The 16507-nt window shown below is 42.1% G+C and overlaps 1 long non-coding RNA gene across 5 annotated transcripts in view; it reads right to left on the bottom strand.

The window, feature by feature from the left end:
- The window catches only part of LOC144691664 (uncharacterized), a 79322-nt gene that overhangs the window by 48492 nt on the left and 14323 nt on the right, over positions 1-16507 (bottom strand). For all 5 annotated transcript variants that reach the window (XR_013579182.1, XR_013579185.1, XR_013579183.1 and 2 more), the window contains exon 2: positions 4258-4332. This is a non-coding gene — a long non-coding RNA (uncharacterized LOC144691664). The remainder of the gene's footprint in view (positions 1-4257; positions 4333-16507) is intronic.

Here is a 16507-nt window from a genome sequence, read left to right as displayed (position 1 = left end):
TTCACATCCTTCCTATAATGTGGTGCCCAGAACTGTACACAATATTCCAGCTGAGGTCTAACGAGGATCTTATATAAATTCAGCATAACCTCCTTGCTCTTGTACTCTGTGCCCATATTAATAAAGCCCAGTTATATGTTTTATTAATTGCTGTCTCCACCTGTCCCGCCACCTTCAATGATCTATGCACATATAAACCAAGTCTTTCTGCTCCTGCACCCATTTCAAAATTCCACCCTTTATTTTATATTGTCTGTCCATGTTCTTTCTATCAAAATGCATCACCTCACACTTCTCCACATTGAACTTCATCTGCCACCTATCTGCCCACTCCACCAACTTGTCTATGTCCTCTTGAAGTTCCACACCGTCCTCATCGCTGTTCACAACACTCCCAAGCTTCATATCATCCACAAATTTTGAAATTGTCCCCTGCACACCAAGAACTAGATCATTATTATATATCAGGAAAAGCAAGGGTCCCAATACCAATCCCTGGGAAACTCCACTACAAACCTTCCTCCAGCCCAAAAAACATCCATTTACCATTATTCTCTGCTTCCTATTTTTCAGCTAATTTAGTATCCACTTGCTACTGTCCCTTTTATTCCATGAGCAATAACTTTTCTCACAAGTCGGTTGTGTGGCACTGTGTTAAATGCCTTCTCAAAGTCCATGTACACCACATCAGCAGCATTACCCTCACTGATCTTTTCTGTTACCTCTTCAAAAAATTCCAGCAAGTTAGTTAAACTCGATTTCCCCTTTAGAAATCCATGCTGGCTCTTCATTATTAACCCACATTTTTCCACTAATTCTATCCCAAGTAATCTTGCTCACCACTGAAGTTAAACTGACTGGTCTGTAATTGCTGGGCTTATACTTGCAACCTTTTTTGAACAAGGGCGTAATGTTTGCAATTCTCCAGTCCTCCGGCACCACCCCTGAGTCTAGGGAAGACTGAAAGATTATGGCCAGTGCCCCTACAATTTCTACTTTCACTTCCTTCAATATTCTCAGATGCATCTCATCCGGTCCCGGTGCCTTGTCAACTTTAAGTACCGACAGCCTATTCAACACTTTCTCCTTATCAATTTTGAACCCTTCTAGTGACAGAGTTTCCTCATCTGTCACTATGGCCTGATTGGCATCTACCTGCTTGGTACAGACGGATGCAAAGTATTCATTTAATGCCTCAGCCATGGCCCCTTCGCCCACGTGTAAATTCCCTTTTAGGTCCCTAATCGGCCCCATTCCTCCTTTTACCACCCTCTTACTATTGTTACACCTATAGAAGACTTTGGGATTCCCCTTTATGTTGGCTGCCAGTCTTTTCTCATAATACCTTTTTGCGTCTGTAATGTGCTTTTTCACCTCCCCTCTGAACCTTGTGTGTTCCTCTTGGTTCTCAATTGTATTTTCTACCTGATACCTGTCATAAGCGCACTTTTTCTTCTTTATCTTAATTTCAATCTCCATTTTCATCCAGGGAGCTGTGGACTTGTTTGCCCTACCTTTCTCTTTTGATGGAATATACCTTGGCTTTGCCTGAGCCAATTATTTTTTGAAGGTAGCTTATTGTTCAGCTACAGTTTTTCCTGCTAATCTTTTGTTCCAGTCTATCTGGCCCAGCTCTGTTCTTGCCCCATCGAAGTCGGCTCTTGTCCAGATAATTATTTTTACTATGGATGGCCTATCGTCCTTTTCTATCATCATCCTAAAATGTACAATACAATGATCACTGTCTCCTAAATGTTCCCCCACTGACAATTGATCTACTTGACCCACTTCATTTCTAAGAACCAGGTCCAACAGTGTGTCTTTTCTTGTTGGATTGGGCACATACTGATGTAGAAAATTCTCCTGAACACAATCTAGGAACTTTTGCCCCTCTCTGTCCTTTACACTAACACTGTCCCAGTCTACATTACAATAATTAAAGTCCCCCATTATATCTACTCTATAATGCCTGCATCTCTCGGTAATTTCCCTACAGATTTGTTCTTCTACGTCCTTCTCACTAGTTGGCGGTCTATAGACTACACCGAGCAATGCAATTGCACCCTTTTTGTTCCTTAGCTCTAGCCAAATCGACTGTCCTTGAACCCTCTGGGACGTGCTCTTCCTCCAGCACTACAATGCTCTCCTTAACCAATACCGCCACCCCTCCTCCTTTCCTTCCTTTCCTATCTCTTATGAACACCTTGTACCTGGGAATATTTAACACCCAGTTCTGCCCTTCCTTGAGACAAGTCTCTGATATTGCCACAACATCATATTTCTACATGGCAATCTGCACCTGTAACTCCCCAATCTTATTTACTATACACCGCGCATTAACATACATGCATAGTAACCCTCAGTTTCCCATCTACAGCCAGCCTAATTGACAGGTGGGCTACCTATTGATTGGGAAATCCTGCAGCACAAGGCCACAGCCAAGCTAGGCTGAGAGCAGGTAGGTCTAGTTGAGGGTGGTGGTTAGTGGAGAGGGCACGGGGCAGATGGTGATCAAGGCCAATCATAGGGAAGGGAGAATCAGCTAGATTTTGGGGGTATGGGGCAGATTACTGGGTAGATTGTTAGGCCTGCAGGAATCATTCCTGCTTGTCCTGGTCCACAAGCAGTGCTGAAAAAGCATTATCTTATGGATTCAATCCTTCTTGCCTCCTTTCACCTGCTGGGTTTCTCGAGGCCTTGAAAACCCAGCCTTCATTAGTTAAAAATAAAAGCAAAGTTGCAATAAAGGCTTATAACCTCATTTAAATGTCTAACATGCCTCCTGCGAGCAGATTGGTCATCTGCCCCCCCAATCCACCTCTATTGAATCTAGGTGGGTGGTTTGAGGCCAGCTGGGTTCCTGTTTCAGATGTTTAATATTTAAATCCCACACCTGAACCAAATCCACCCATTGTCAGGGGTTAAAATCTAGCCTCCGAACCCCCAATGTAAATGAGACATTTTGAAACAGATTGCTGTTCTGTTGAAAAGAAACTGGTTTTAAATTAACAAATTTCTTGTTTTAAATTTCTACAATTACGTTGATGACAACACAGAGTATAAAATGGCTGCTGATATTGCATTTTGAAAATTTCAAAATGGGTGACAGCTAGCGAAATTACATGTATAGTAGCATTTCAGGAAAAAGGGTTAGTCATTAAAATTTAGAGATGTTGCATTGGTTATATTAATTGGCATGACATTGCAGGTTTTTAAGTTTTAGATTTAATGTGCAAATAGTGTGTCATTGTACAATTTGTCAGGTATATGCTAATTAAGGCCTGTCACTAAGGTAACCACTGCACTCACCTACTAGACTTAAAATTCCCAATAGAACTCTGTGAGCTCCTGGTGGTCAACAATGTCTAAAATAACTTCTCATGTCATAACTATTTTGTCTTATTGTGGACATCTTATTAAATCAGCTTCCCTGTGTGTCCACAGACTCAGCAACATTTTTTACTATTGCTATTACATATAGTGTCACTGGCCATACCAAACATCCATCTATGAGTTGCCAAGGATGTGCATGTTTACATTAAGAGGAATATTTTCTATTCAATGAATGCAGGGATATAATCTAGTGCCAGGAATATCATCATGATATGTGCCCATTACTCTAGTAGCACCCATCACTCATTAATCCTTGCTAAATCTGTATTAGGCAAATAATTTATTGATGGTTGGCAGCAAAATAAGGTGTTAACGAACAGACTTTGGTGTCGTGGTTTCTGCATTCTTTCTAATTACTGCCAGTCTTTTCTTAGCGGCAGTTAGATGCTGTGGTCTGAAGCTGCAGTCAAATCCCTAAGATTATGCAGAAGACGCACCACCACCAACAGGTTGATAACAGCACCCACATTTATCATTTTAAAAGCCAACATTCCTTCCTCCACTCACTTTAACAAAAAAAAACAGACAGAAATAAAAAGCACTGGAATGTAGGGTAAAAAGCTAACTGCCCTTCAAAAATGAATTAGTGAACAGAAACAATAGTTAATAAAACAAAAGTCAAGTTTTGTTTGCTCAGGTTATTAATGGGAAATTATTCAGTATTCTACAACTGTACAGTCAAATTTAGAAGTATTTTACTTCAGGCCATGCATGTTATTAATGAGCTTACTGAAGGGGAAAAAGTTTGCAGCATCATCACAGGTCAGGCAGAGATCTAGGAACAGCTCATGGATCTGCTCCCAGTGCTGATGAAGGGGCCACGCCTGAAAAGTTAACTTATTTCTTCTCTCTACAGATACTTACTAAACTGCTGGCAGTTTCTGAAAACTTCTGTTTTCTTTTAGATTTCCAGTGTCTGCCTTATGTTCATCCTGCATTCTGTTGGCCAGAAATAGGACATAATGTTTAGTATACAGAACAGAATAAAATGTTGATTAAGTTAATTACCAAATTGATAACCATTCAATTGTACCTTAAAATGAACAGGCCATTGGGAAGCACCTTCAGGAAACATTTGGTGGCAGGTGATTTAAGAGGAGCTAAAATTATGCTTGTGTTGAAAATTTTCCTTCATAATCAACCAATCACTAATAAAATCTAATAGTCCAGAAATCAGCATTGCAAAGCAGCAGGCTCCTATGATTTTGTTACTTCTTCCATTAACTTGTTCTCATGGATTTGGATGCCACTGAAAAGACCATATTGGCCATCACTACATGCCCTGACAACTGAGTAGCTTGTTAGGCCACGTCAGGGGGAATTAAACATTAACCAAGCATTGTGTAATGAATTATTCAGCACACGCTTCACCTTATTCAGCAGAAACTAGGGTTTCTCTGTAAATCTAAACCCAACTCTGAACCTTTTGTCTTAATTCACTAATTTTCCACATCTATCTTCACAGTGCAGAAGAGGCCCATCGAGTCTGCACCGACACGTGAAAAACACCTGACCTACCTACCTAATCCCATTTACCAGCACTTGGCCCATAGCCTTGAATGTTATGACGTGCCAAGTGCTCATCCAGGTACTTTTTAATGGATGTGAGGCAACCGGCCTCCACCGCCCTCCCAGGCAGTGCATTCCAGACTGTCACCACCCTCAGGGTAAAAAAGTTTTTCCTCACATTCCCCCCTAAACCTCCTGCCCCTCTCCTTGAACTTGTGGCCCCTTGAGGCTGACCCTTCAACTAAGGGGAACAGCTGCTCCCTATCCACCCTGTCCATGCCCCTCATAATCTTGTACACCTTGATCAGGTCGCCCCTCAGTCTTCTCTGCTTCCAACGAAAACAACCCAAGTCTATCCAACCTCTCTTCATAACTTAAATGTTTCATCCCAGGCAACATCCTGGTGAATCTCCTCTGAACCCCCTCCAGTGCAATCACATCCTTCCTATAATGTGGCAACCAGAACTGCACACAGTACTCCAGCTTTGGCCTCACCAAGGTTCTATACAACTCTAACATGACCTCCCTACTTTTGTAATCTATGCCTCGATTGATAAAGGCAAGTGTCCCATATGACTTTTTCACCACCCCACTAACATGACCCTCTGCCTTCAGAGATCTATGGCCACACAGGCCAAGGTCCCTTTGCTCCTCAGAACTTCCTAGTGTCATGCCGTTCATTGAATACTTCCTTGTCAAATTGTTCCTTCCAAAGTGTATCACCTCACACTTTTCAGGGTTAAATTCCACCTGCCACTTATCTGCCCATTTGACCATCCTGTCTATATTTTCCTGTAGCCCAAGACATTCAACCTCAATGTTAATCACCCGGCCAATCTTTGTGTCATCCGCAAACTTACTAATCCTACCCCCCACATAGTCATCTATGTCGTTTATATAAATGATGAATAATAGGGGACCCAGCACAGATCCCTGTGGTACGCCACTGGCCACTGGCTTCCAGTCACTAAAGCAGCCTTCTGTTATCACCCTCCGCCTCCTACAACCAAGCCAATTTTGAATCCACCTTATCAAATTACCCTGTATCCCATGTGCATTTGTCTTCTTTCTAAGTCTCCCATGTGGGACCTTGTCAAAGGCTTTGCTGAAATCCATATAAACTACATCAACTGCACTACCCTCACATACATACCTGGTCACCTCCTCAAAAAATTCAATCAAATTTGTTAGGCACCAACTCTTAAGCCACGTATTCATCTGTGCTATTCTCCTATTTCTGTGCGCGCTAGCACGTGGCACTGGGAGTAATCCAGAGATTACAACCCAAGAGGTCCTGCTTTTTAGTCTACTGCCTAACTCTCTGAATTCTTGATGCAAGACCTCATCCCTTTTTCTACCCATGTCATTGGTACCAACATGTACCATGACCTCTGCCTTATCACCCTCCCCCTTCAGGATGCCCTGCAGCCGTTCAGTGACTTCCTGGACCCTGGCACCAGGGAGGCAACACACCATCCTGGAGTCGCGTTGATGGCCACAGTAGTGCCTATCTGTTCCCCTGACTATAGAATCCCCTATTACTATTGCTCTTCCTCTCTTCCTCCCTTCCTGTACAGACAAGCTGCTTGTGGTGCCAGAAGCTTGGCTCTGTCTGCACTCCCTGGAGGAACCAGCACCCTCATTAGCCTCCACAATGGAATACTGATCTGCGAGTGGGACCCAAGTGGACTCCTGAACTACCTGTCTGTTTCTCTTGGACTGCTGATGGTCACCCATTCTCTTCCTTCCTCAAGTCCCTTCAGCTGCGGTGTGACTACCTCATTAAATGTGCTATCCATGATGCTCTCAGACTCGCAGATGCTCCACAGCGTCCCCAGTCGCCGTTCCAGCTCTGAAACCCGAGCTTCCAAGAGCTGCGGCTGGACACACTTCCTGCACACATGCTGGTCCCGGGCACTGGAAATGTTCCCGCCTTCCCACATGGAGCATGAGGAGCACATGACGGCTTTGAGCTCCCCTGCCATGACTTATCCCTTTAAATTAAACCTTTTAAATCAATTACTCTAGGGCCCTTCTTTCCTGATCCTCGTTACTACAGAATATACAAACTATAAACCACAAAAAGACCTTAAACTATAAGTGATAAATGTAGTAAATACTTACCCGACCTTACCCACTACTTACCAGTCATTCCTCTCCCTTGTAGGCTTTACTGCTGCAGCAGGGCAAGACCACTCTCTGAAGATTTAAGAAGTTGGATAGCAAAGAAAAAATACAAAGAGCACCTCTTCCCCTCTGCACCGAATCTTTCATAATACTCTCATTTTTGAATTATCAGTTTAATAGCAATCTTCCACTAAAATTGATATTTTCACTTACTAATGCAGGAAAAATGCAAGTAACAAAATAAACTGACATTGTAAAGGATTGTTTGATTTTACTATGGATTATATCAAAGGCAATGGCTGCAGCAGAAAACAGAATTAAACACTCCTGATTGACCCTCTATTTCCATTGGGAAATCCCTTTTTACACACAAGGGTGGAGTGGATTGTTCAGGCTTTCACATCAATGGTGAAAGCATCCATTACGTACAATATTAAATATGTATTGACTGGACTGCTTGGAAAACTATTTTCATGATGGGTGTGGAGTATTATTCTGATGCATCAGTGACTGCAAAATTTAGCTGCAGGAGGGATTATAGCCAGACATGACTTTCCTTCTATCCCACCTAAAATACAGGAAGGATATCTGCAGTTTTAGTTCCTCATGAACATATATTTGAAAACAATTAAAACATAGATTTATAAGTATGAGATGGTTTGAACATGTGCATTTTATAAATGTTATCAGGATGACAGAGGATTTCCAATATTTTTTACAAGCACAGTAACACTGTAAAAGAGCCAATTTAGATGTATTCACACCTGATGTTGTCGAGAACTATCTTGCTTCAAATTCTATGTTAAAACATGCTTTTGTTTCCACTCTTCTTCAGGGTTAGTTTACTCTTTTTAAGGATCTATCTCCAAGCTACAATAGTTTCCAACCCTAGTTCTCGGGCAGGTGATATGTACCAAGGTTCCTGTAATTTGCTCGCTAAATGTCTGAAAGCAGCCTGGTTTGCTTTGCCATATAATCTTTTCTCCCTTTGCATAAGACAGTACTTAACCATAGGCTGGCTCAGTTGTAGGTATGAAAATATGTTATTTTTTATATTTGTTCATGGGTTGTGGGTGTCGCTGGCCAGCATTTATTACCCATTCCTAGCTGCCCTAGTTCAGGGGGCATTTAAGAATTAACCACATTGCTGTGGGTCTGGAGTCACATGTAGGCCAGACCAAGTAAGGACATCAGATTTCCTTCCCTAAAGGATGTTAGTGAACCAGATGAGTTTTTACAACAATTGACAATCATTGGTCATCATTAGACTTTTAATTCCAGAATTTTATTGAATTCAAATTCCACCATTTGCTGTGGTCCCCAGAGCATTACCCTGGGTCTAGTCCAGCGACAATACTACTACGCCATCACCTCCCCATTTCATCACGTGCGATTTCTCCCCATCTCAACTCTTTCAACTATTTTTCAGTCATTTAAAAAATAAATGTGTATAGAAACTGGATTGTGGGAGAGGAAGGGACAAAATACTTAGCAAATTTTTCAGCACACTTATTCAGTTAATTATTTTGTCTAATTATATAGCCTGTTACATACACTCCAATGGAGGTTCTCCCAAAGACTTCCTACAACATTACTGGAAAAGTGTGTAACTGCCATTTACATGGAATTTCCACTGACATTGCTGTAGATGAGTACTAGCTCAGTCCTTATATTTAACTTTAAAACAAAAAAAGTCAAAATTATTTTACTTAAAATGAACAAGTTATTTTGTCGCTCATCACTTCTGGTTTGACCAAAGCATAATTGTGCCAAAAAAGTCACATACTCCAGAATCAACTGGAAGGCAAGGACAACCCCAAATGACTTCCTCCAATGCTGGAGGAGGATGTCAGGGCAACTGTACTGTATAGCACAAAAATGTTGGGGGAACAAGGAGAGAGTTCACCATGATCACAATCACACTATATAGATATATATATATATATCTGAGCTGTCACTGCTGCTTACTTATTTAAGGCTCCCCTAATGGTAAAGGAATTTAACCCAGTCTCAGGAGCTTTAGCTTTTAATTAGATGGAGCTAATGCTAGACAGTGTGTGGATACATCATTGAGATTAGAGCAACTGAGGTATAAAGAGTTGAGGAGACAGTGAAGAAGGAAAGAAAAAAGACAAAAAAACCATAAGATACACAGGAGGTTGTGTGGATTGAATGGAAATTCCGCAGAGAAATCTGGCAGCTGTTCATCACACAGGCAGCAAAAGAGGTAGGTATAAACATAAACCTAGCTTTAATCACACTGGAGAACAGAGAAGAAAAAATTGTAGACATTTCAATGTTCTTTTTCAAAAAATGCAGAAAGAGATACACAGAACCAAACCTTGTGATTTTAGGAAATCTCATTTACTGGTTAAATATACTTTGATTATTAGGTAAAACTGATTTTAAAAAATCTTATCTGGAATACTTTTAGATAATTTATTGGAGAAAATTAGTAAAACCTTAAAGTGAAGAACTTGTTACTCAGAATCCTGGTGGATCAGTTGAATCATATAGATCCACAACTTGTGCCGAGTTTCTTTATCTCATCCAGAGCAGCTACATTTGATCCAGTTGCCCCTGGATTAGACAACAGAAAATCAACTCTTGCTCCTATTGGAATGTCAAGTGTGTGGACAGTAGGTGAGGTGAGGACAGTTTAGGTTTTGCTGAAATACTCCATTGTAGAATAACTTGGCAACATTCATTGTCTGAGCTCACTTGGGTGAGGTACTCGAGAGGATGTCTGGTACCCATAAAATTGTGCACTGGTTTAAAAAAAAGCCTTCAGAAGTGAGAGGGTATGGGAGAAATCTTCTCTAAAAAAAATTAGTCTAGCAAATTATTATACAAGTTTAGCATCAGAAAAGAAGCCACAGACAAATAAAACCTGCTTTAACATTATGATATGTTAATTTTGAATGTTACAATGGTGGAAATTTTCAGAACAACATGATGCAGGAGCTGAGTTGGTCCAGAATTAAGTCTTCTGTGAAACAGAATGCAACATCTGCTTGGGTACTTGAGATCAAATGCTAATGCACTAGTGTCAATAACATTGCCCTATTGACTTTGTCTGGACTGGAGTGCTGCTTTGGGCTGCAGTAGAGTACTTATGTTGGAGTTTGGTGACTGAGGGAATTCAAGGCTTAATTTCTATCTAAAATCTAGTCTTTCTTTAGTTTAATTAACTAAAAGTTGCTGTTTGCATTGGAAGGTGAGTTTTAGGCCAGCTTTAAAACATGGTTTATACAGGCTCTGCTTGCAGCTACAACTAGTTAATTAGATAACTGGCTTAAACAGGTTTTCAGAGACTAGATTCAGAGAGTATAAAAACAGGCCACCTTATAGTGCTGGCTTTGGCTGCACTGGAGTGCTGCTTTGGTCTTCAGTAGAGTGCTTAAGTTGGAGTTTGGTGACTGAGGAAAGAGGTGAGGAGAGAACAAGGTGATCCTTTGAGTACCGTGAGCACGGTCGGTTAAGTATTTACTACTTTTATCACTTATAGTTTTTAAGGTTTTTTTTGTGGTTCATCGTTTGTAAGGGCTATGTTCTGTAACAACGAGGAGCAGGGAAGAAGGGCTCTAGAGTAATTGATATTAATTGATATTAAGTATCTTCCAAAAAATTTAATTTAAAGGGGTAAGTTATGGCAGGAGAGCTCAAGGCTGTGGTGTGCTCCTTCTGCTCTATGTGGGAAGCCGGGAACATTTCCAGTGCCCATGGCCAGCATGTGTTCAGGAAGTTTCTCCAGCTGCACCTCCAGGAAGCCTGGGTTTTGGAGCTGGAGCGGCGGCTGGGTGGAGCATCTGCGAGGTGGAGAGTATTGTGGATAGCATGTATAGAGAGGTGGTCACACTGCAGGCTAAGAATCCACAGGCAGGAAGGGAATGGGTGACCACCAGGCAGAGCAAGAGGACTAGGCAAGCAGTGCAGGAATCTCCTGTGGCTATTCCCCTGCAAAACAGATATACCACTTTGGATACTGTTGGGGAAGAATAGCCTCTCAAGGGAAAGCAGCAACAGCAAAATTGGTTGCACCACGATTGGCTCTGCTGCACAGGGTGGGAGTAAAAAGAATACAATAGTTATAGGGGATTCAATTGTAAGGGGAATAGATAGGCATTTCTGTGGCTGCAAACGAGACTCCAGGGTGGTATGTTGCCTCCCTGGTGCTAGGGTCAAGGATATCTCAGAGTGGCCACAGGACATTCTGAAGGGGGAGGGTGAACAGCCAGTGGTCGTGGTACACATTGGTACAAACGACATAGGTAAAAAAAGGGATGAGGTCCCAAAAGTGGAATATAAGGAGTTAGGAAGTAAGTTGAAAAGTAGGACCTCAAAGGTAGTGATCTCAGGATTACTAGCAGTGCCACGTGCTAGTCAGAGTAGAAATAGCAGGATATATCAGATGAATACGTGGCTGAAGAGATGGCGTGAGGGGGAGGGTTTCAGATTCCTGGGACATTGGGACCGGTTCTGGGGGAGGTGGGACCAATACAAACTGGGCAGGTTACACCTGGGCAGGACCGGGACCAATGTCCTAGGGGGAATATTTGCTAGAGTGGTTGGGGAGGGTTCAAACTAAAATGGCAGGGGGATGGGAACCATACAAGGAGTCAGAGGAGGTGGGGGGGAATCAAGGACAAGAACAAAAGACAGAAAGGGGAATAAGAAAAGTGATAGGCAGAGAAATCAAGGGCAAGAATCAAACAGGGCCTCAGTGACAAATAGTGGGAATGGGACAAGTAATGTTAAAGAGACAAGCCTTAAGGCTTTGTGCCTTAATGCGAGGAGCATTCGCAATAAAGTGGATGAATTAACCGCGCAAGTAGTTGTAAACAATATAGTCGGGATTACGGAGACATGGCTGCAGGGTGACCAGGGATGGGAACTGAACATCCAGGGGTATTCAGTGTTTAGGAAGGACAGACAAAAAGGAAAAGGCGGTGGAGTTGCATTGCTAGTTAAAGAGGAAATTAACGCAATAGTGAGGAAAGATATTAGCTCTGACAATGTGGAATCTGTATGGGTAGAGCTGAGAAACACTAAGGGGCAAAAAACGTTAGTGGGGATTGTATATAGACCCCCAAACTGTAGTGGTGATGTTGGGAATGGCATTAAACAGGAGATTAGACAAGCATGCAATAAAGGAACATCTGTAATTATGGGTGACTTTAATCTGCATATAGATTGGGCAAATCAAATTCGTAACAATACCACTGAGGAGGAATTCCTGGAGTGTATACGGGATGGTTTTCTGGACCAATATGTTGAGGAACCAACTAGAGAACATGCCATCCTAGACTGGGTATTGTGTAATGAGAAAGGAATAATTGGCAATCTAGTTGTGTGAGGCCCCTTGGGGGTGAGCAACCATAATACGATAGAATTCTTCATCAAGATGGAGAGTGACGTAGTTGATTCTGAGACTAGGGTCCTGAATCTTAATAAAGGTAACTCCGATGGTATGAGGCGTGAGTTGGCAATGACGGACTGGGAAGCATTACTTAAAGGTGGATAGGCAATGGCAAATGTTCAAAGAACACGTGGGTGAATGGCAACAATTGTTTATTCCTGTCTGGCGCAAAAGTAAAATAGGAGAGGCGGCCAAACCATGGCTTACAAGGGAAATTAGAGATAGTAATCGATCCAAGGAAGAGGCATACAAATTGGCCAAAAAAAACAACAGACCTGAGGAGTGAGAGCACTTTAGAATTCAGCAAAGGAAGACCAAGTTATTGTTTAAGAAGGGGAAAATAGAGTACGAGAGTATGCTTGCGGGGAACATAAAAACTGACCGTAAAAGTTTCTATAGGCATGTGAAGAGAAAAAGATTGGAGAAGACAAATGTAGGTCCCTTACAGTCTGAAACAGAGGAATTTATAATGGGTAACAAAGAAATGGCTAACCAACTAAATACATACTTTGGTTCTGTCTTCACAAAGGAGGACACAAATAACATACCAGAAATGTTGGGGAACACAGGGTTTAGTGAGAGGAAGGAACTGAAAGAAATCAGTATTAGTAGGGAAATGGTATTGGAGAAATTGATGGGATTGAAGGCCGATAAATCCCCAGGGCCTGATAATCTACATCCCAGACTACTTAAGGAAGTGGCCCTAGAAATAGTGGATGCATTGGTGGCCATCTTCCGAGATTTTAGAGACTCTGGAACAGTTCCTACAGATTGGAGGGTAGCTAATGTAACCCCGCTATTTAAAAAGGGAGGTAAAGAGAAAACAGGGAATTATGGACCAGTCAGCCTGACATCAGTAGTGGGGGAAATTCTCGAGTCCATTATAAAGATTTAATAGCTGAGCACTTGGAAAACAGTGGCAGAACTGGACAGAGTCAGCATGGATTTATGAAAGGCAAATCATGCTTGACAAATCTACTGGAATTTTTCGAGGATGTAACTAGCAGAGTTGATGAGGGGGAGCCAGAGGATGTAAAATTAAAGCGCATGGGATTGGGGGTAGTGTACTGAGATGGAAAGAAAACTGGTTTGCAGACAGGGAACAAAGAGTAGGAATAAACGGGTCTTTTTCAGGCAGTGACTAATGGGGTATCGCAGGGATCAGTGCTGGGACCCCAGCTATTGACAATATATATTAATGATTTAGATGAGGGAACTAAATGTAATATCTCCAAATTTGCAGATGACACAAAGCTGGGTGGGAGGGTGAGCTGTGAGGAGGATGCAGAGATGCTTCAGTGTGATTTGGACAAGCTGAGTGGGCAAATACATGGCAGCTGCAGTATAATGTGGATAAATGTGAGGTTATCCACTTTGGTAGCAAAAACAGGAAGGCAGATTATTATCTGAATGGCTAGAAATTGAGAGAGGGGAATGTACTACGGGACCTGGGTGCCCTCGTACACCAGTCGCTGAAGGTAAGCATGCAGGTGCAGCAGGTGGTAAAGAAGGCAAATGGTATGTTGGCCTTCACAGCGAGAGGATTAGAGTACAGGAGCAGGGATGTCTTGCTGCAATTAAACAGGGCCTTGGTGAGACCACACCTGGGATATTGTGTACAGTTTTGGTCTCCTTATCTGAGGAAGGATGTTCTTGCTATAAAGGGAATGCAGCGAAGGTTTACCAGACTGATTCCTGGGATGGCGGGACTGACATACGAGGGGAGATTGAGTCGGTTAGGATTATATTCGCTGGAGTTCAGAAGAATGAGTGGGGATCTCATAGAAACTATAAAGTTCTAACAGAAGTAGACAGGGTAGATGCAAGCCAAACGCAAACTGGGCGACCGTTTTGCAGAACACCTGCGGTCTGTCCGCAAGAAAGACCCAAACCTCCCTGTCGCTTGCCATTTTAACACTCCACCCTGTTCTCTTGCCCACATGTCTGTCCTTGGCTTGCTGCATTGTTCCAGTGAAGCCCAACGCAAACTGGAGGAACAGCACCTCATCTTCCGACTAGGCACTTTACAGCCTTCCGGGCTGAATATTGAATTCAACAACTTTAGATCTTAAACTCCCCCTCCCCCCATCCCCACCCCGTTTCTCCCCCCTCCCCCTTTTTTTTCAATAATTTATATAGATTCTTCTTTCCCCACCTATTTCCATTATTTTTAAATCTAAAACTAAAACCTTGTTAGTCTTTCCACCCCACCCCCACTAGAGCTGTACTTTGAGTGTCCTGTCTTCCATTCTTAATTAGCACTTTTCTTAGACAAATATCACCACCTTCAACACCTCTTTGATTCTTTTGTCTGTGACATCTTTTGATTATCTGTTCCTATCACTGCTTGCTTATCTCCACAATCACCACACCCTCAACTTCTCTCTCCCCCCACCCCCCCCACCTTAAACCAGCTTATATTTCTCCTTTCTCCTAACTATGCTTCAGTTCTGCCGAAGGGCCGTGAAGGCTCGAAACGTTAACTGATTTCTTCTCCACCGATGCTGCCAGACCTGCTGAGTTTTTCCAGGTAATTCTGTTTTTGTTTTGGATTTCCAGCATCCGCAGTAGCTTTTAGCTTTTTGTTTTTATTAGATGCAAGAAGGATGTTCCCGATGGTGGGGGAGTCCAGAACCAGGGGTCACAGTCTGAGGATACGGGGTAGACCATTTAGGACTGAGATGAGGAGAAATTACTTCACTCAGAGAGTGGTGAGCCTGTGGAATTCGCTACCACAGAAAGTAGTTGAGGCCAAAACATTGTATGTTTTCAAGAAGGAGTTAGATATAGCTCTTGGGGCAAAAGGGATCAAAGGATATGGGGAGAAAGCAGGAGCAGGCAATTGAGTTGGATGATCAGCTATGATCATAATGAATGGCGGAGCAGGCTCGAAGGGCTGAATGGCCTACTCCTGCTCCTATTTTCTATGTTTCCATGACCTTTTTTAAACAATGACTAAACGTATATAAGTATTAATACTATACATTCATAATGCATGATTGTAAAGTTAATAATTAAAGCTCCTGTGTGTGTATGTGCTAGTTTGTAAGTAAGTAGATGACCATAAACATTGTTCTATTTTATTCAATCAAGTTCCTGATTGACAGTAAATATTACAAAAGGCAAATTAATCCACTACTTATGGTCATCTACTTACAGATGTTGAAATACAGCTGTATTATGCACATCCACACCATTCAGTCCCACATAGTGCAAAAAATGAAATTAATGAGACCCTTGATTAGCAAGAGGGACCTATACCATCCCTTTTCTGGGTACACATCCTCTTCTATCATTCCACTACTCCATATTGCATTCTCTACAATGTTTTGAGTGAGAAGTGAAGAGACTGCTGCATTGCCATCACCTGATAATATTTTCACAAGGAAATGAAAAGATAATGGCCCAGGATTTGCTTCAGTGTGGCATCTGTAGCATGTCTAAATTGGTTATTGTGCATTGGTGAGACCACACCTAGAGTACTACATACAGTTTTGGTTTCCTTATTTGAGGAGGATACTTGCATTGGAGGCAGTTCAGAGAAGAGTCTCTAGGTTGATTCCTGGGATGAAGGGATTATTTTATGAGGAAAGGTTAAGCAGGTTGGGCCTACACGAAACTGATTTGAAAACTGCCTGAATTTGCCATAATGATTAGCAATTTTTTCTCATTTTGTAAGAGTTTCCCTTGTAATCCAAAGCTGTTGAAATATTTTTGTATGTTTTGGAGATTCAGAGAATGAGAGGCAATCTTACTGAAACTTAAAAGATTCTGAGGGGGCTTGACAGGGTAGATGCTGAGAGGATATTTACCCTTTTGGGGCAATCTAGAGCTAGGGGGCACAGTTTCAAAATAAGTGGTCTCCCATTTAAGATGAAGATGAGGAGGAATTTCTTCACTCAAAGAGTCATTAATCATTGGAATTCTCTACCCCGGAAAGCAGTGGAGGCTGGGCCATTGAAGGCAGAGTTGGACAGATTTTTGATCTACAATGGAGTCTAGGATTATGAGAGGACAGGCAGAAAAGTGGAGATAAGGCCACATTCATGATCTTATTGA

The sequence above is a fragment of the Cetorhinus maximus genome, chromosome 16, assembly GCF_964194155.1.
Source record: "Cetorhinus maximus chromosome 16, sCetMax3.hap1.1, whole genome shotgun sequence".
NCBI lineage: Eukaryota > Metazoa > Chordata > Chondrichthyes > Lamniformes > Cetorhinidae > Cetorhinus > Cetorhinus maximus.
This window is presented reverse-complemented; position numbering and strand designations above follow the sequence as displayed.